This window comes from Portunus trituberculatus, chromosome 1 (assembly GCF_017591435.1).
Source record: "Portunus trituberculatus isolate SZX2019 chromosome 1, ASM1759143v1, whole genome shotgun sequence".
NCBI lineage: Eukaryota > Metazoa > Arthropoda > Malacostraca > Decapoda > Portunidae > Portunus > Portunus trituberculatus.
In genome coordinates, this window is record NC_059255.1 from 5331352 (window position 1) to 5348654 (window position 17303).

The 17303-nt window shown below is 36.2% G+C and overlaps 2 long non-coding RNA genes across 2 annotated transcripts; both read left to right on the forward strand.

The window, feature by feature from the left end:
- Nucleotides 1-2643: 2643 nt before the first annotated feature.
- On the forward strand, nucleotides 2644-6115 carry LOC123517096. The gene is made up of 2 exons (XR_006678397.1): nucleotides 2644-4113; nucleotides 4175-6115. It is a non-coding gene; the product is annotated as an uncharacterized LOC123517096 (long non-coding RNA).
- A 4876-nt stretch (nucleotides 6116-10991) lies between these two features.
- LOC123517132 lies at nucleotides 10992-14215 on the forward strand. The gene is made up of 2 exons (XR_006678405.1): nucleotides 10992-11736; nucleotides 14053-14215. It is a non-coding gene; the product is annotated as an uncharacterized LOC123517132 (long non-coding RNA).
- The last annotated feature ends 3088 nt before the right edge of the window (nucleotides 14216-17303 follow it).

Here is a 17303-nt window from a genome sequence, read left to right on the forward strand (position 1 = left end):
ATTTATATTTTTTGAGTGTTTGTGTGGGATGTTTGTTGAATTTTTAAAGGTTGCAAGTTTTGAAGGATGTGATTTGCGTTTGGGATTTGTTTGTGTTGTTTGGGTTTGTTTTGTTTGTCCGTTTGCTTTTTTTTTATCACTGCGGTGTTTTATTTATTTATTTATTTTTTATTCTATTTTTTTCTCCTGAAGGTTGTGAAAAATGTGTGAAGGTTTTCAAGTCAAGTTTTTTCTGTGTATTTTTGTGTTTTTTTTTCAATTTTGTATATTTTTATTTATTTTTAATTTTTTTAAGGTCCATTTCCGAACCTCAAACTTTAAAGGTCGCAAAGTGGAATATTAACGGCATTTTTATAATTATGTGCCTGACTGACAAATTTTTCTTTATTTCTTTATTTTCCTTTCATTTTCTTTCTTATGTACCAGATTATATTATTTTCTTGTTTTTTAAGGTAATTTCCAAGTCTCAAATTTTAAAAGGTCGTGAAGTGAAATCTGTGTTTGTTTTTCTGCATATTTTTGTGTTTTTTACAATTTTTTATTTATTATTTATTTATTTATTTAATTTTTATTTTTTAATTTTTTGTTTTTTGAAGGTCATTTCCGAGTCTCCGATTTTAAAGGTCATGAAATGAAATCTGTGTGTATTTTCATCATACGCTTGTTTTTCTGCATGTTTTTTTTTTTTTTTTTTTTTGCTTTTTCATTTTTTGATTTTCTAAGGTCATTTCTGAGTCTCCAATTTTAAAGGTCGTGAAATGAAATCTGTGTGTATTTTCATCATACGCTTGTTTTTGTGTGTTTTTGTGTTTTTTAATATTTTTTTATTTATTTATTTTTTTAAGGTCATCTTGAATCAAACTTTAAAGGTCGCAAAGTGAAATATTAACAGCATTTTTATTATTATGTGCCTGACTGACAAATTTTTCTTTATTTCTTTATTTTCCTTTCATTTTCTTCATTATTTACCAGATTATCATATTTCTTTCATTTTTTCATGTTTTCCTTATGCTTCTCAAATTTCAAGCTTGGGAGCAAGACTAATTCCTTCTTTAAATATTCTAAGCTTAATTATGCTTTCCTTTATTCTTCTTAATGATTCCAAGCTTACTTTACCATTTTTATGTATTCTTTTACCAATATTGTAAGCTTAATTATTATTCTATTTACTCGGATAATTTTAAGCTTACTGTTTTATGTATTCTAAGCTTAATTATGCTTTCCTTTATTCTTCTTAATGATTCCAAGCTTACTTTACCATTTTTATATATTCTTTTACCAATATTGTAAGCTTAATTATTATTCTATTTACTCGGATAATTTTAAGCTTACTGTTTTATGTATTCTAAGCTTAATTATGCTTTCATTTACTCTCTTAATGATTCCAAGCTTACTTTACTGTTTTTATGTATTTCTACTGATATTGTAAGCTTAGGTATTGTTCTATTTACTCAGATCATTCTAAGCTTACTGTTTTATGTATTCTAAGCTTAATTCTTTCATTTACTCTTTTTAATGATTCCAAGCTTACATCATTTATATATTATTTTATTACTATTCTAAGCTTACATTTCTACCTACAGGCCTCATTTTTCAGTCTTTCTTAGTGTTTACAAGCTCATTATTCTTTCTACTTGTTAATTCACAATTTTCCCATTTAACCCATTTTTTTTCAGTTTACAAGCTTATAATTCCTCTTTCTACTTGTTGATACGCACAATTTTCTCTTTTTTAACCCATTTTTCAGTTTACAAGTTTATAATTCCTCTTTCTACTTGTTGATTCACAATTTTCTCTTTTTTAACCCATTTTTTCAGTTTACAAGCTTATAATTCCTCTTTCTACTTGTTGATACGCACAATTTTCTCTTTTTTAACCCATTTTTTCAGTTTACAAGCTTATAATTCCTCTTTCTACTTGTTACTAGCACAATTTTCCTTTTTAACCCATTTTTTTTCAGTTTACAAGCTTATAATTCCTTTCTACTTACTACTAGGCACGATTTTATCATTTTTTTACCTACAGGTCTAAATTTTGAGTTTCCCCAGTGTTTACAAGCTCTACATTCCTATTTCTACTTGTTAATACACACAATTTTATCCATTTTTATCTTCAGGTCTCATTTATTCAGTTTTTCTTAGTGTCTACAAGTTTATCATTATTTTTTTGCTTGTTACTGAGCCTATTTTTTTTTTTTTTTTAGTTTATTTAGTGTTTACAAGCTCTACATTCCTATTTCTACTTGTTGATAGGTACAATTTTATCCATTTTCACCTACAAGCCTAATTTATGCAGATTTTCTAAGTGTTTACAAACTTACAATTATTTTTTTACTTGTTGATATGCCCTTTTTTCCCATTTTTACCTATTTCTTTGTTTTCCTATACTCGTGTTTTAAGAGTATTTTTATGGTTCTGGTGATAGACTGGCAAAATTCTAGTTTACTAAAAGGATAAACTGTCTTAAAAATCTGTAAATAATAAAGCGTTTTAAAAGTATTATTATGGTTTTGGTGATGGATTGGCAAGATTTCTAGTTTATCAAAAGGTCAAACTGTCTTAAAAATCTGGTTAATTGTCTCTGCGGCCTTGGAAAATTGTGGTGAGATTGCAGAGCGTTTTGGAATACGGGCGTAAAACACAAACATAGAAACCGATAACAAGTAAAATTGAAAACGAAGAAACATGAAATTGATAGACAAAGTGAATGATTAGACAAACAAACAAAGATAGGAAACAATGATAAGTAAAACAAGTTAGTAGATCATTCAAGAAACACAAAGAAGGATATAAAAACAATGATAAATGAGAGAGAGAGTGATTATTGAATACACACACACAAACACACAAAAAACAAACACACAGAAAAACAACAATAACAACTAAAATAAGAAACAACTAAATGAAGAAACACAAGGAAAAATAGAAAAAAACAATGATAAATAAGAGAGTGAAAAAATTGAACAAAACACAAACAATTTAGAAGTTAACGAGAATTAGTGAATACTTTGAAACCAGACATACAGACAGACAGACAAAAAAGACAGCAAAAATAATATAGATAGATGTTAGTGAAGAAGAACTAGAAAACAAAGAAATAAGCAATTAAAAAACAAAAACAAATAGTCAAAATAGGGAGGTGTACATTTCAAAACACACACACACACACACACACACACACACACACACACACACACACACACACACACACACACACACACACACACACACACACACACACAAGCCATAAGCCAGATAGAAGATAGAACTAAGCCACTTTAACCCAGATTACCAAGCCAGATAAGCCATAGATTAGACAGTTAGCCAAAAGTAAGCCATGAAAGGACAGATTTTAAGCCACTAACAGCCACTAGACAGCAAAAAACAGCATAATATGAACAGCATGGATTTAAAACGCACAAATATAAGACAGCATTAGAGACATAAGCCAGAGATAAGCCATGGAAGGACAATGAAAGCCACTAGACAGCAAAACAGCATAATACAAACAGCATGGATTTAAACCGCACAAATTCAAGACAGCGTTAGTCTTAAGCCACAGATGAAAGGGAGAGACACAGTTTTAAGCCACTAAGCCACTAGACAGCATTAAATGGGCCACATAAATTTAGACAGCATAGATAGATGAAGGAGAAAGCTTTGTATTGGACACACACACACACACACACACACACACACACACACACACACACACACACACACACACACACACACACACACACACACTTACACTTTAGTTAACTAGCATTGCCATAATAGAATGAAGAAGAAGAAGAAGAAGAGGAGGAAGAATTGAATAAAGAGCATAAACAGAGAGAAAGACAGAGAAAATCATTAACTAGGAGACAGCAAACATACACACACACACACACACACACACACACACACACAATTTAGTTAATTAGCATTGCCAAAATAGAATAAAGAAGAAGAAGAAGAATTGGATAAAAGAAAGCATAAAAGATATAGAATAAAGAATAGATAGCTAAATAGAAGAGGAACAGCTCAAGCACCCCAGCATTGTTTTTAGAGAGCACCCGTCAGCCAGCCAATTAGATCGTTAGGTCGTTAGAAAGGTGAATCCAGTAATGAGGTCAGCTAAGGTCAAGTTCCGTTCATAGTTTCAAATCGAGGTCATTTGTTGTAAGTAACAGGTCAGCTAAGGTCAAGTTCCGTTCATAGTGTCAAACCAAGGTCATTTATTGTAAGTAACAGGTCAGCTAAGGTCAAGTTCTGTTCATAGTTTCAAACCAAGGTCATTTATTGTAAGTAACAGGTCAGCTAAGGTCAAGTTCTGTTCATAGTTTCAAACCAAGGTCATTTATTGTAAGTAACAGGTCAGCTAAGGTCAAGTTCTGTTCATAGTTTCAAACCAAGGTCATTTATTGTAAGTAACAGGTCAGCTAAGGTCAAGTTCTGTTCATAGTTTCAAACCAAGGTCATTTATTGTAAGTAACAGGTCAGCTAAGGTCAAGTTCTGTTCATAGTTTCAAACCAAGGTCATTTATTGTAAGTAACAGGTCAGCTAAGGTCAAGTTCTGTTCATAGTTTCAAACCAAGGTCATTTATTGTAAGTAACAGGTCAGCTAAGGTCAAGTTCTGTTCATAGTTTCAAACCAAGGTCATTTATTGTAAGTAACAGGTCAGCTAAGGTCAAGTTCTGTTCATAGTTTCAAACCAAGGTCATTTATTGTAAGTAACAGGTCAGCTAAGGTCAAGTTCTGTTCATAGTTTCAAACCAAGGTCATTTATTGTAAGTAACAGGTCAGCAAAGGTCAAGTTCCGTTCATAGTTTGAAATCGAGGTCATTTATTGTAACCGTTTGTAAATTTATTTATTTTAAGGGCAGTGTTTTTATTTTTGTTTGTTTGGGTTAGGTGAAGTTTTGTCTAACCTAACCTAATCTACAATTGTGTGACTATGGTGTTATATCTTGATGTGAAAGATCCCACACATTCTCTCTCTCTCTCTCTCTCTCTCTCTCTCTCTCTCTCTCTCTCTCTCTCTCTCTCTCTCTCTCTCTCTCTCTCTCTCTCTCTCTCTCTCTCTCTCTCTGTCTCTGTCTCTCTCTCTCTCTCTCTCTCTCTCTCTTTCTCTCTTTCTCTCTCTCTCTCTCTCTCTCTCTCTCTCTCTCTGTTCTTTAGATAGTTAGACAAGCGCAGAGTAAAGTCTATATATATATATATATATATGAAAGGAGAAGAAAATTATGATTATATAAATACATTAATTGCATACTGGACTAAGTGTAATATAAATATGTAGTGTGTCTTATTATTATTATTATTATTTTTATTTTTATTATTATTATCTTTAAGTTACACAGTTCTCTTTTTCTTTTTCTCCTTGTCTGTCTGTCTGTTTGTCCTCATTATTATTATTATTATTATTATTATTATTATTATTATTATTATTATTATTATTATTATTATTATTATTGTTATTCTAATGTTACACTACAAGAATATATAAATTTCTTTCTCTTTTTCTCATTCATAACCTTCTTGTCTGTCTGTCTGTCTATCTGTCTGTCTGTCTGTCTATCATATTCTTTTTACTCTTCAAATATCACAATTGTACATAAATTTTTCAACTTTTATTAGTATTTCCTTTATTCATTGTCTCTCTCTCTCTCTCTCTCTCTCTCTCTCTCTCTCTCTCTCTCTCTCTCTCTCTCTCTCTCTCTCTCTCTCTCTCTCTCTCTCTCTCTCTCTCTCTCTCTCTCTCTCTCTCATGCCACCATTATTTCATCATCATTAATCTGTCATAATACAAGAATCAATCCACGTTTGATTATTACTACTATTATTATTATTATTATTATTATTATTATTATTATTATTATTATTATTATTATTATTATTGCTACTATTATTCGCCTGTATTCGTCAGTGTCAGTCAGCGATGTACAGAAGACCAGTTAGTGTGCATTTTTCCCACAAGAATCTGTATATTAGGACATTTCTACCATTATTACCATCATTATTTCAATATTGTCTCGTTTTTTCCCTTATTTCGCCTTTTCATTTCCTCCCACAATGCACCAGATCGTGTGAAATGAAGAATATTCTTTACAATACAATATTGCACAAACACACAGACATTTTCTTTCCTCCTAAGGTGAAGTAATAAAGATTTGAGACGGTATTATCATTCAAAGACAAAACCCTTCCTTTGAGTTGCCATTTCTGACACCTCCTCACATATCGCCTTATTTCTCCTTATCTAACGCTATCCTGAAGTGTCTAAGGCATCCTACGTGAAGATGACATCCTTAGTGAGTCCTGTAGTGAAGGATATATAAGGCGGAGTCCTGGAAATGGTAGAAATAATGAAAAATTTAACAAAAATCATTCTTGTTTAGGAGGAGGAGGTAGTAGACACCTACCGAAACAATAACTTACTCCCAGTGAGATCTAATAGCACTAGTTCAGGAGGTGCTGTGAACCTTCCATTAAAGCTAGTTGTGATCTTGTTGAATGTTTCCCTTTGTGTCTCACAACTCAAGGGGGTAGTCACAGCCTACCCTCTAAAGACAGCTCTCCTTCTTCACACAAAACTACATGCACTTACCACACATACACCCTTCACTCCAAATCAAAATTTAAAAGAAAAATGGGAGTCCCTCTCTGGGGAGGGGACCAAAAATGTCCCCAGGTCGGACACCTCTCCTGTTGAAGACCACAAATGCCTTGACACCTCCCTCAACTTTTTCTACATTAACTTCTGCAACATTCGCAGTCTTAGATCTAATTTTCAATCTGTGGAACACCACCTCTCCTCTACTAAACCTCATCTTCTTTTCCTCACCGAAATACAGCTGTCTAAGGCAACTGACAGTAGCCCCTTCTCTGTTCCCTCCTACTTTCTCTATTCTCATTTTCATTCCAAAGCTGGATGTTGCGTCTATGTACGCAACGACTTAACTTGCTCTCGTGCCCACGCTCTTGAGTCTTCCGAATTTTCCACCATCTGGCTACGACTTAACAGTCACTCTCAAACTAAATTCATCTGTGCTGTTTATCTCTCCCCTAACTCTTCTGACTATAGTAATTTCTTCGACTACTTAACTTCTAAAGTGGACCACATTCTGTCCCTCTACCCTTTTGCTGAGATTTCCATTCTTGGAGATTTCAATGTTCACCACCAGCTTTGGCTTTCCTCTCCCTTCACTGACCACCCTGGTGAACTAGCCTTCAACTTTCCTCTCCCTTCACTGACCACCCTGGTGAACTAGCCTTCAACTTTGCTATCCTCCATGACCTAGAGCAACTGGTGCAACACCCAACTCGTATTCCTGACCGTCTTGGAGACACGCCCAACATTCTTGATCTCTTCCTCACCTCTAACCCTTCTGCTTATGCTGTCACCCTTTCATCTCCGTTGGGCTCCTCCGATCACAATCTCATTTCTGTATCTTGTCCTATTTTTCATCCTCTTTTAGAGATTTCGGTGAAACTTTTGCTGTTGCGTTAGACATATCAAAAGCTTTTGATAGAGTCTGGCATATGTGGTAGATGGCTACTGTTCTTCTCCTAAACCTATTAATAGTGGTGTTCCTCAGGGTTCTGTCCTGTCACCCACTCTCTTTCTATTATTCATTAATGACCTTCTTAACCAAACTTCCTGCCCTATCCACTCCTACGCTGATGATACCACCCTACATCTTTCCACGTTCTTTCAGAGATGTCCAATCCTTCAGGAAATGAACAGATCACGCGGGGACGCCACGGAACGCCTGACTTCCGATCTTTCTAAAATTTCTGATTGGGGCAGAAAAAATCTAGTAGTTTTCAATACCTCAAAAACTCAATTCCTCCATCTATCAACTCGACACAACCTTCCAGACAACTATCCTCTTCTTCAATGACACTCAACTGTCTCCTCTTCCACAATGAATATCCTCGGTCTGTCCTTTGCTCATAATCTTAACTGGAAACTTCACATCTCATCTCTTGCTAAAACAGCTTCTATGAAATTAGGTGTTCTGAGGCGTCTCCGCCAGTTTTTCTCGCCCTCCAACTGCTTACTCTGTATAAGGGCCTTATCCGTCCCTGTATGGAGTACTCTTCGCATGTTTGGGGGTTCCAGTCACACAGCTTTGCTTGATAGGGTGGAATCGAAAGCTCTTCGTCTCATCAACTCCCTCCTCTGACTAACTGTCTTCAGTCTCTTTCTCACCGCCGAAATGTTGCATCCCTTTCTATATTTTATCGCTATTTTCATGGTAACTGTTCTACTGATCTTGCTAACTGCATGCCTCCCTCCTCCTGCGGCCACGCTGCACAAGGCTTTCTTCTTCCTCTCATCCCTATTCTGTCCAACTCTCTAATGCAAGAGTTAACCAGTACGCTCAATCATTCATCCCTTTCACTGGTAAACTCTGGAACTCCCTCCCTGCATCTGTATTTCCAAATTCCTACAACTTGTCTTCTTTTAAGAGGGAGGTATCGAGGCATTTGCTCCCCTAATTCTGGCTGACGGTTTTGGCACTTTTTGTACTCTTTGGAGAGCCAGCGCTCAAGTGGGCTTTTTTCTAACTTTCTTTTTTTTGCCCTTGGCTGGCCCTCTTCCCTACGTAAAAAAAAAAAAAAAAAAAAAATGCCATTGCTAATCAGTCACACATTTCACTTTGTCTCCTTAATTAACGCTATCTCAAGGTGTCTAAAGCATCCTACATGAAGATGACATCCTAATTGAGTCCTGTAGTGAAGGATATACAAGGTGGAGTCCTGGTAATAGAAATAATGAAAACTAACAAAATTTCTTCGTTAGAGACCATTAAAAGTATTACCTTGTCATCTATTTCACCTATTTCTCCTTACCTATCACTATGGCAGGCTATCTAAGGCATCCTACGTGAAGATTAGAATTTTAAGGAGTCCTACAGTGAAGGATGTACAAGGCAGATTCCTGGAAATAGTAAAAATAATGAAAACTTAAAATCATTCTTGTTAGGCGACATTACTACCCCATCACCTATTTCACCTTATTCATCCTTAATTAGCACTGTGTCAGGCTATCCAAGGCATTCAACACGAAGACTAGAGTTATAAGGAGTCCTATAGTGAAGGATATACAGAGAGTTATAGAGATGGTGGAAATCATGAAAGCTTTAACAAAATATATGTCCTTAGTGGTCATGCGGATTAAGGCGCTGCATTCTGCCACGATGGTGGTAGATTGTGGGGCATCGATTCAAAACCACTAATGACATCTAGCATCTATATGGCCTTTGTTGCCTAGCAGCAGGACAAATTACTTCATTGGAGGGGGGCTCCCTTGTGATGACTTAATTTGAGGATTATTTAATCCTTTAACAAAATATCGTTCTTGTTAGACGCCTTTACTAACCCGTCAGCTATTTTGCTTTATTTCTCCTTACCTAGCGCTGTGTCGGGTTACCTAAGGCATCCTACATGAAGAATAGAGTTTTAAGGAGTCCTACAGTGAAGGATATACAAATCAATAGCCTATAAATAGTCAAAATAATGAAAACTATAACAAAATAATTCTTGTTAGATGCCATTACTATTCCATCAGCCATTTCACCTTATTTCTCCTTATCTAGTGCTGTGTCAGGTTACCCAAGGCATCCTACATGAAGAATAGTGTTTTAAGGAGTCCTACACTGAAGGATATACAAATCAATAGCCCAGAAATGGTCGAAATAATGAAAACTATAACAAAATCACTCTTGTTAGATCTTTCTTTACCTTAGAGGAGGGAAATAGGACTAGAAGTCATGGCAGGAAGATTAGAAAGCAAGGCTGCAGGTTAGATATAAGAAAATATTTCTTTAGTCATAGGGTGGTAGACTTCTGGAATGCATTGCCAGAGAGGGTTGTAAATAGCACTAGTTTGACAATGTTTAAAAACAGATTAGATAAGCTTTCAAATTAATTAGATTTATAATTACGTATAGCGCTGCATGATAGTTTTTATAAGAAATTTACTATAGTTAAACAAGACATGATCCCCATGTATGGGGATCACAGATTGTAGAGGAATTCGCTGCAGGACTTAGCCCTGTTAATGGGCCCAATATTTAGAATTAGTATATAATGTATTGTGTACTTGTAAGTGTATCTTTAAGTATATACTGATGACGAGGTCGCTGTGCGACTGATACAGGATAACCTAGATGGGCCATGGTGGCCCTTTGTTATAATATTATTATTTATGTTATGTTATGTATGTTATTACTATTCCATCATACATTTCACCTTATTTCTCCTTATCTAGTGCTGTGTCAGGTTACCCAAGGCATCCTACATGAAGAATAGAGTTTTAAGGAGTCCTACAGTGAAGGATATACAGGGCAGAGTCCTGGAGATACTAGAAATAATGAAAACTAACAAAATAATTTTCCTTAGATGACATTATACTACTCCATCAGATATTTCGCTTTATTTCTCCTTATCTAGTGCTGTGTCAGGTTGCCCAAGGCATCCTACATGAAGACTAGACTTTTAAATAGCCCTATAGTGAAGGATATACAGGGTAGAGTCCTGGAAATACTAGAAATAATGAAAACTAACAATGCTTTCTTGCTAGACGCCATTACAGTCCCATCACATATTTCACTTCTAGACTTGACCTCAACCACCGCTATGCCAGGCTACCCAAACCATCCTATGTGACGAGAGAGAGAGAGAGAGAGAGAGAAATAGGTAGGTGGACTTGGAGTGGGGTGCAGAAAATAGGTTTAGCCTCATTTAAACATCATGACATTCAGTCTTCCGTATTTACTCGTTAATCCCTTCAGTAGTAAGACGCATTTCCCTATTCCTTCAGGTGACTATTTGGTGATTTTCTACAGCTTCAGAAACTCATGTTGGGGATTGAAATAGTGAAGACTGTGGCCATTAATCTTCTGCCCTCCATAGACCCTTCCTAATGTCAATAAAATGGTTTAATGGTACACAAAACTCAAGGTAAAAATGTGTCCCAGTACTGAAGGGGTTAAAATAGTGAAGACTGTGGCCATTAATCTTCTGCCCTCCATAGACCCTTGCTAATGTCAATAAAATGGTCTAATGGTACACATATAAGGTAAAAATGTGTCCCAGTACTGAAGGGTTAAAATCCATTGAGTTTTATCATTGTAACTGCAAAAATAAGGTTAAGAAGACTGTTTCATCATATATAGAGCCGAGTGTGCATACTATTTAAAAATCGGACATTAAAAGCAACCCTAACAGTAAATAAACTCGTGAAGAAATAAGAGTGAAAAAGTAACAATAGTAATAATGAGAATCGTAAAAAAGAATAAATGAATAATATGTAGAGCCGAATGTACATACTATATCAAAACAAAACATTAAAACCAACTATAGTAATAACTAAACCCATGAATAAATGAAGATGTAAAAGTTGAACATAACCAAAATCATAAAGAAAAGAAATAAATAGAGAATGAAGGAGCCGAAAGTACACACTATTCAAACCAAAGCATTAAAACCAACAATAATAAATAAACCCATAAAAAAATAAAGAAATAAAAACCAACAATAATAATCTTAATCATAAAAGGAAATAAATAAATAAAAAGAGCCGAAAGTAATAAGAAAATCGAAACTGCTCTTCCTTGTACACCAACCAAAACAAACCCAGCCGGCCGAGGGGAATTTTGTCTTTTTTCCCTTTATTTCCCTGTAACGATCTTGCTGCGTCACTGCCACTTGTTCCCCTCGCGGCCCGCCCTCATGTGAAGGTATGGAGGTGTGTAGGGAGAGGGAGAAGGGTCAGGAGGGAGAGAGGGAGGGGAAAGTGGTTAGGTAACGTTTATGTTGATTTTTTTCTTGGTTTTGTTTATTTTTCGTGTTATTAATCTTTATTTTCCTCCTCCTCTTCTTTTTTCCTGTTTCAATTTCTTATTCTTGGTTTTCTTCCTATGTATTCCTCTTCCTCTTCTTTCTCCTTCCTCCTCGAAAATATACTCCCTTCCTAACCTCACCACGGCCCTAACTCACACCACTCAAGAAAAAAATGTGCATCCTTCCTAACCTGACCACGGTCCTAACTCACACCACTTAGACGAAAATATACTCCTTTCCTAACCTCACCACAGTCCTAACTCGCACCACATAGACAAAAATGTGTCGTTCCTAACCTCACCACGGTCCTAACTCACAGAGGCGGTGATGGCGGTGGTGGGCAAGAGTCGACGTGTACAGAGGGCGCTGGATTCCTGGCCGGGCAAGAGAACGTTTGGCATGTATAGATTCCTTCCTCTCTTCTTCTGTCTCGGCGCTGCTCTCGAGTTCTCCATGATTAACTGGCACGTCGGGCAGACCAACTTTTGTGAGTGTGTGTGTGTGTGTGTGTTGTCTCCTAGTTAATTATTTTTTCTCTCTCTATTTATGCTTTTTATTCAATTCTTCTTCTTCTTCTTCTTCTTCTTCTTCTTCTTCTTCTTTTATTCGGTAATGCTAGTTAACTAAAGTGTGTGTGTGTGTATTTATCTTTTTTTTTATTTTTTCCTTCTGTTTTTATCTTTTTTCTCCATCTTTTCCTTCTTTTTCTTTTTCTTCTTAATTTTCTTCGTTTCTTCTTTTCTTCTTTGACGTTTCATTTTCTTCTTCTCCTCCTCCTCCTTATGTCTTCTTTCAGTTTCCTATTCTTCATTTATATTCCTCCTCCTCCTCCTGTTGTTACTCTTATTGTTGTTGTTATTATTGTTATTGTTGTTATTATTGTTATTGTTGTTATTATTGTTATTATTGTTATTGTTGTGAGTGCTATAACACTATATAAAGTTTTTATATGTCAATACAAAGGTTACAGTAGGAAGAATGTTGGACAGTGTTGCAGTAATAAGTGACCATTAACTACCATTACCCATTGACCATACATAACTGAGATTTATTTATTTATCTATTTATTTATTTTTTATGTCGTGGCCTAGAGCACCCATAGGTCTACTTGAAGGGTATTGAAAGTGCCATTAAACTTCCACCCATTAGTGGCACAGGAAATTTTCTGTATAGTGGTGGGCATATTAGGGCCCATATCACCAGCCAAGTGCATCTTTGTGTAGGGCACTCACACCACCTGGCGCACTCACTCTCTCTCTCTCTCTCTCTCTCTCTCTCTCTCTCTCTCTCTCTCTCTCTCTCTCTCTCTCTCTCTCTCTCTCTCTCTCTCTCTCTCTCTCTCTCTCTCTCTCTCTCTCTCTCTCTCTCTCTCTCTCTCTCTCTCTTATCTTTGGTGTATGTCAATCACACCTCCTGGGACCTGGGTATCTTGGTGACATGTGGGTCATTTTAAACCACTCCACAAATGGCAAAGTTTGAAGGCGGCACGTGGTGGGATTCCAACCTTTGCTTGCTGCCTTGTCCACTATTAATGGAAAGTAATGGAATGTAATGCAGTGTTGGTTTATTCCTATAGTGGTTGAGGAAAGTGACTTAACCTAACCTAACCTAACCTAACCTTACCTTATCCAACCTTACCTAACCTAATTTTGCCTAACCTTACTCAACCTAACCTAACATTGCCTAACCTAACCTAGCCCAACCCAACTTAACCCCTTCAGTAGCATGACGCATTTCCCTATTCCTTCAGGTGACTATTTGGTGATTTTCTACAGCTTCAGAAACTCATGTGGGGGATTAAAATAGTGAAGATTGTAGCCATTAATCTTTTGACCTCCATAGATCCTTCCTAATGTCAATAAAATGGTCTAATGGTACACAAATCTCAAGGTAAAAATGTGTCCCAGTACTGAAAGGGTTAAAATAGTGAAGACTGTGGCCATTAATCTTCTGACTTCCATAGACCCTTCCTAATGTCAATAAAATGGTGTAATGGTACACAAAATTCAAGGTAAAAATGTGTCCCAGTACTGAAGGGGTTAAAATAGTGAAGATTGTAGCCATTAATCTTCTGACCTCCATAGACCCTTCCTAATGTCAATAAAATGGTCTAATGGTACACAAATCTCAAGGTAAAAACGTGTCCCAGTACTGAAGGGACTAACCTAACCTAATGTAACATAGCCTAACCTAACCTGACTGTCCACCCTCAGATCGCACTTTCAAGAGAAGACGCGCTACCGAATTGGCCGTGCAGCAGCTCAGGGAGGAGGAAGGTGCCTGAAGGAACATTGTGGGAAAGTGACGCAAGACAGTGAGAGAGAGAGAGAGAGAGAGAGAGAGAGAGAGAGAGAGAAAGGAGAAAAACAAGAGAAACAAGGAAAACAGGAGAAGGAAAGGAAAATGAGATAAAGAGCAAAAGATGAGATAGTGAAAAGATAAACAGGAGAATAAAGGAAAGAGAGAAGAGAAGCAGTAAATAGAGAATTGAAAAAGAAAATAAGAAAATAAGAAAAAAAAACTCAAAATAAATCACGAGACAGACAGAGAAGAAGAAAAAGTAAATAAAGAAAATATAATAAAGAAAAAAATAGAGAAATAGAAGAATACATTGAAGGAAACAAAACAAAAGAGAAAAAAAAAAAAACAAGAAAATAGGAAAAAATAAATAGAATAAGATAAATAAGAATAGAAAATATAATAAATTAGAAAATAACAAACCACCACCACCACCACCACCACCACCACCAGGATGCCAGCAGGAGTGACATGGGGCGTGTACCTTCGCTATACAGCTGCAGCCCTTCTGTCCATGATGGCTGGGTCGCAGGTGGTCCACATGTACTATAGACCCATGGACGACCTACCCATGCTGGTGCAGGCCGAGAGAGACAGGCTGCTGAAGGAGAGTGGCCAGAGCGCATCAGGTACAACAGAGGTATCAGAAGGGACCATGGAGGGAACTGCCGTCAAACACACTTGATATAATTTTGTCGTTAATATTTGTCGTTCAGTTTTAGGGTTGAGAACTTGAAGGGCCGGTGTGAAAAAATGGCCAGTTTTAGTTAAGCATACCAGTGGAGTGAAAATGTACCAATCTTTTACCACAAAAATGGCCAATGTCGTTCACGCATCTTGAAAGGCAGTGCAGATAACTCAATTTCCACGATATATGCGTTATTTAGAATATTACAAAATTTTGAGTCTAGCCTTACCTAACCTAGCCTAACATAAGCAAAATTAATTAGAGAATACAGATAACTCTTGATTTACACAATAGATGCGTTCCAAGAGGCATCGCATATTTCAAAATCGACGTAAAACAAACTTGTAATTCTCCTAAGAAACATTAGATGATACGGGGATGTGGGATGTGGGCCAAATCGTGTAGAAACAAACCGATCGCACAAATTCAGTTGATTATAATATTTTTTTGGTCGTGTATTAACAAAAACACGTAGATCAAACACGTAAATCAAGTTACCTGCTCAGCGCTCAATTCTCAGCCATTTACCTAATTCTTAATAAAGGATGTAATGTTTCAAATGTTTTTTTTTTTTTTTTCTTTTTTCGAAATGTAGATTTGTTACTTTGGTCATTCTTGTTCTCATCCCTAAAATTTTTTGAGTAGAATATATAATAGGAAGGATAAACACTTTGTCATCTGTGAGGTGTGAAGCGGGAGACTGACAAATGTTCCCTCCAGCTCAGTGTGACGTGCATCACCTCTAAAAATTGATGTTTCTTTACAATTATTCCCCAAACGTCCTTTTCAATGCGGTATTTTCCCAGAGAAATTGTTATACTGAATTTTTCCGGATTATAAAACGTCCACTTGATAAAATTTTGTTGTTTGTGTGTCTGCTTCAGTTTTTGAGTAGAATATGCTACAGGAAGGAAAACCACTTGTCATCTATGAGGTGTGAAACGGGAGACTATCACACGTTCCCTCCAGCTCACTGTAACGCGCATTGCCTCTGGAAATTCATGTTTTTTTACAATTATTTCCCAGAGAAAGAGAGAATTAAGAGAGAGAAAGAAGAAAATGCAGTGAGAGAAAGAGGGAAAGTAGATGATGAGAGAGAGAGAGAGAGTTTCAGGTACAATAATATGAGGGCAGGGTACGATGCAGGGAGTCACAGCAAAAGACACCTGATTAAATTTTGTCATTGGTTTTTATGCATGACAGAGATAAAAGATTCTTGATAAAAACCTTGATATTGTGTTTTTTGTTAGTTTGGGAGTGATATCTTGAGGTAATCTGTAATATAAATGATAAAGAGAGTTAATAATGATGAATAAATTAATACAACACAAGAATAGCCACAGAGAAGTATGATGGAGACTGATAGAGGTGAAAATTCATGATAAAACTTAATGGTAAATGTCTGACTGTCCATCTTGAGTGAGAGTGAAGTGAGGAGCTGAATGAATAATGAATACTGAATAATGAAAGAATAATGAGGAGCTGAATGAATAATGATAATAATGAATAATGAATGAATAATGGATAATGACAATGAGGAGGAGGTGAGTGTACAGGAATTGGTGAGGGAAAAGTCAGTCATTGTACTTGTAAATTGTAAATAGCTTGTTGAGTTGTGTGCAGGTGAATAAAAGGCAAAAAAGATAATGATTTTGTATTTATTTATTAGTATTGCCATTGTGTTTAACCCTTTCAGTACTGGGACACATTTTTACCTTGAGTTTTGTGTACCATTAGATCATTTTATTGACATTAGGAAGGGTTTATGGAGGGCAGAAGATTAATGGCCACAGTCTTCACTATTTTAACCCCTTCAGTACTGGGACACATTTTTACCTTGAGTTTTGTGTACCATTAGACCATTTTATTGACATTAGGAAGGGTCTATGGAGGGCAGAAGATTAATGGCCACAGTCTTCACTATTTTAACCCTTCAGTACTGGGACACATTTTTACCTTGAGTTTTGTGTACCATTAGACCATTTTATTGACATTAGGAAGGGTCTATGGAAGGCAGAAGATTAATGGCCACAGTCTTCACTATTTTAACCCCTTCAGTACTGGGACACATTTTTACCTTGAGTTTTGTGTACCATTAGACCATTTTATTGACATTAGGAAGGGTCCATGGATGGCAGAAGATTAATGGCCACAGTCTTCACTATTTTAACCCCTTCAGTACTGGGACACATTTTTACCTTGAGTTTTGTGTACCATTAGACCATTTTATTGACATTAGCAAGGGTCTATGGAGGGCAGAAGATTAATGGCCACAGTCTTCACTATTTTAACCCCTTCAGTACTGGGACACATTTTTACCTTTAGTTTTGTGTACCATTAGGCCATTTTATTGACATTACCAAGTGTCTATGGAGGGCAGAAGATTAATGGCCACAGTCTTCACTATTCTAACCCCCAACATGAGTTTCTGAAGGTGTGTAAACTCACCAAATAGTCACCAGAATGAATAGGGAAACA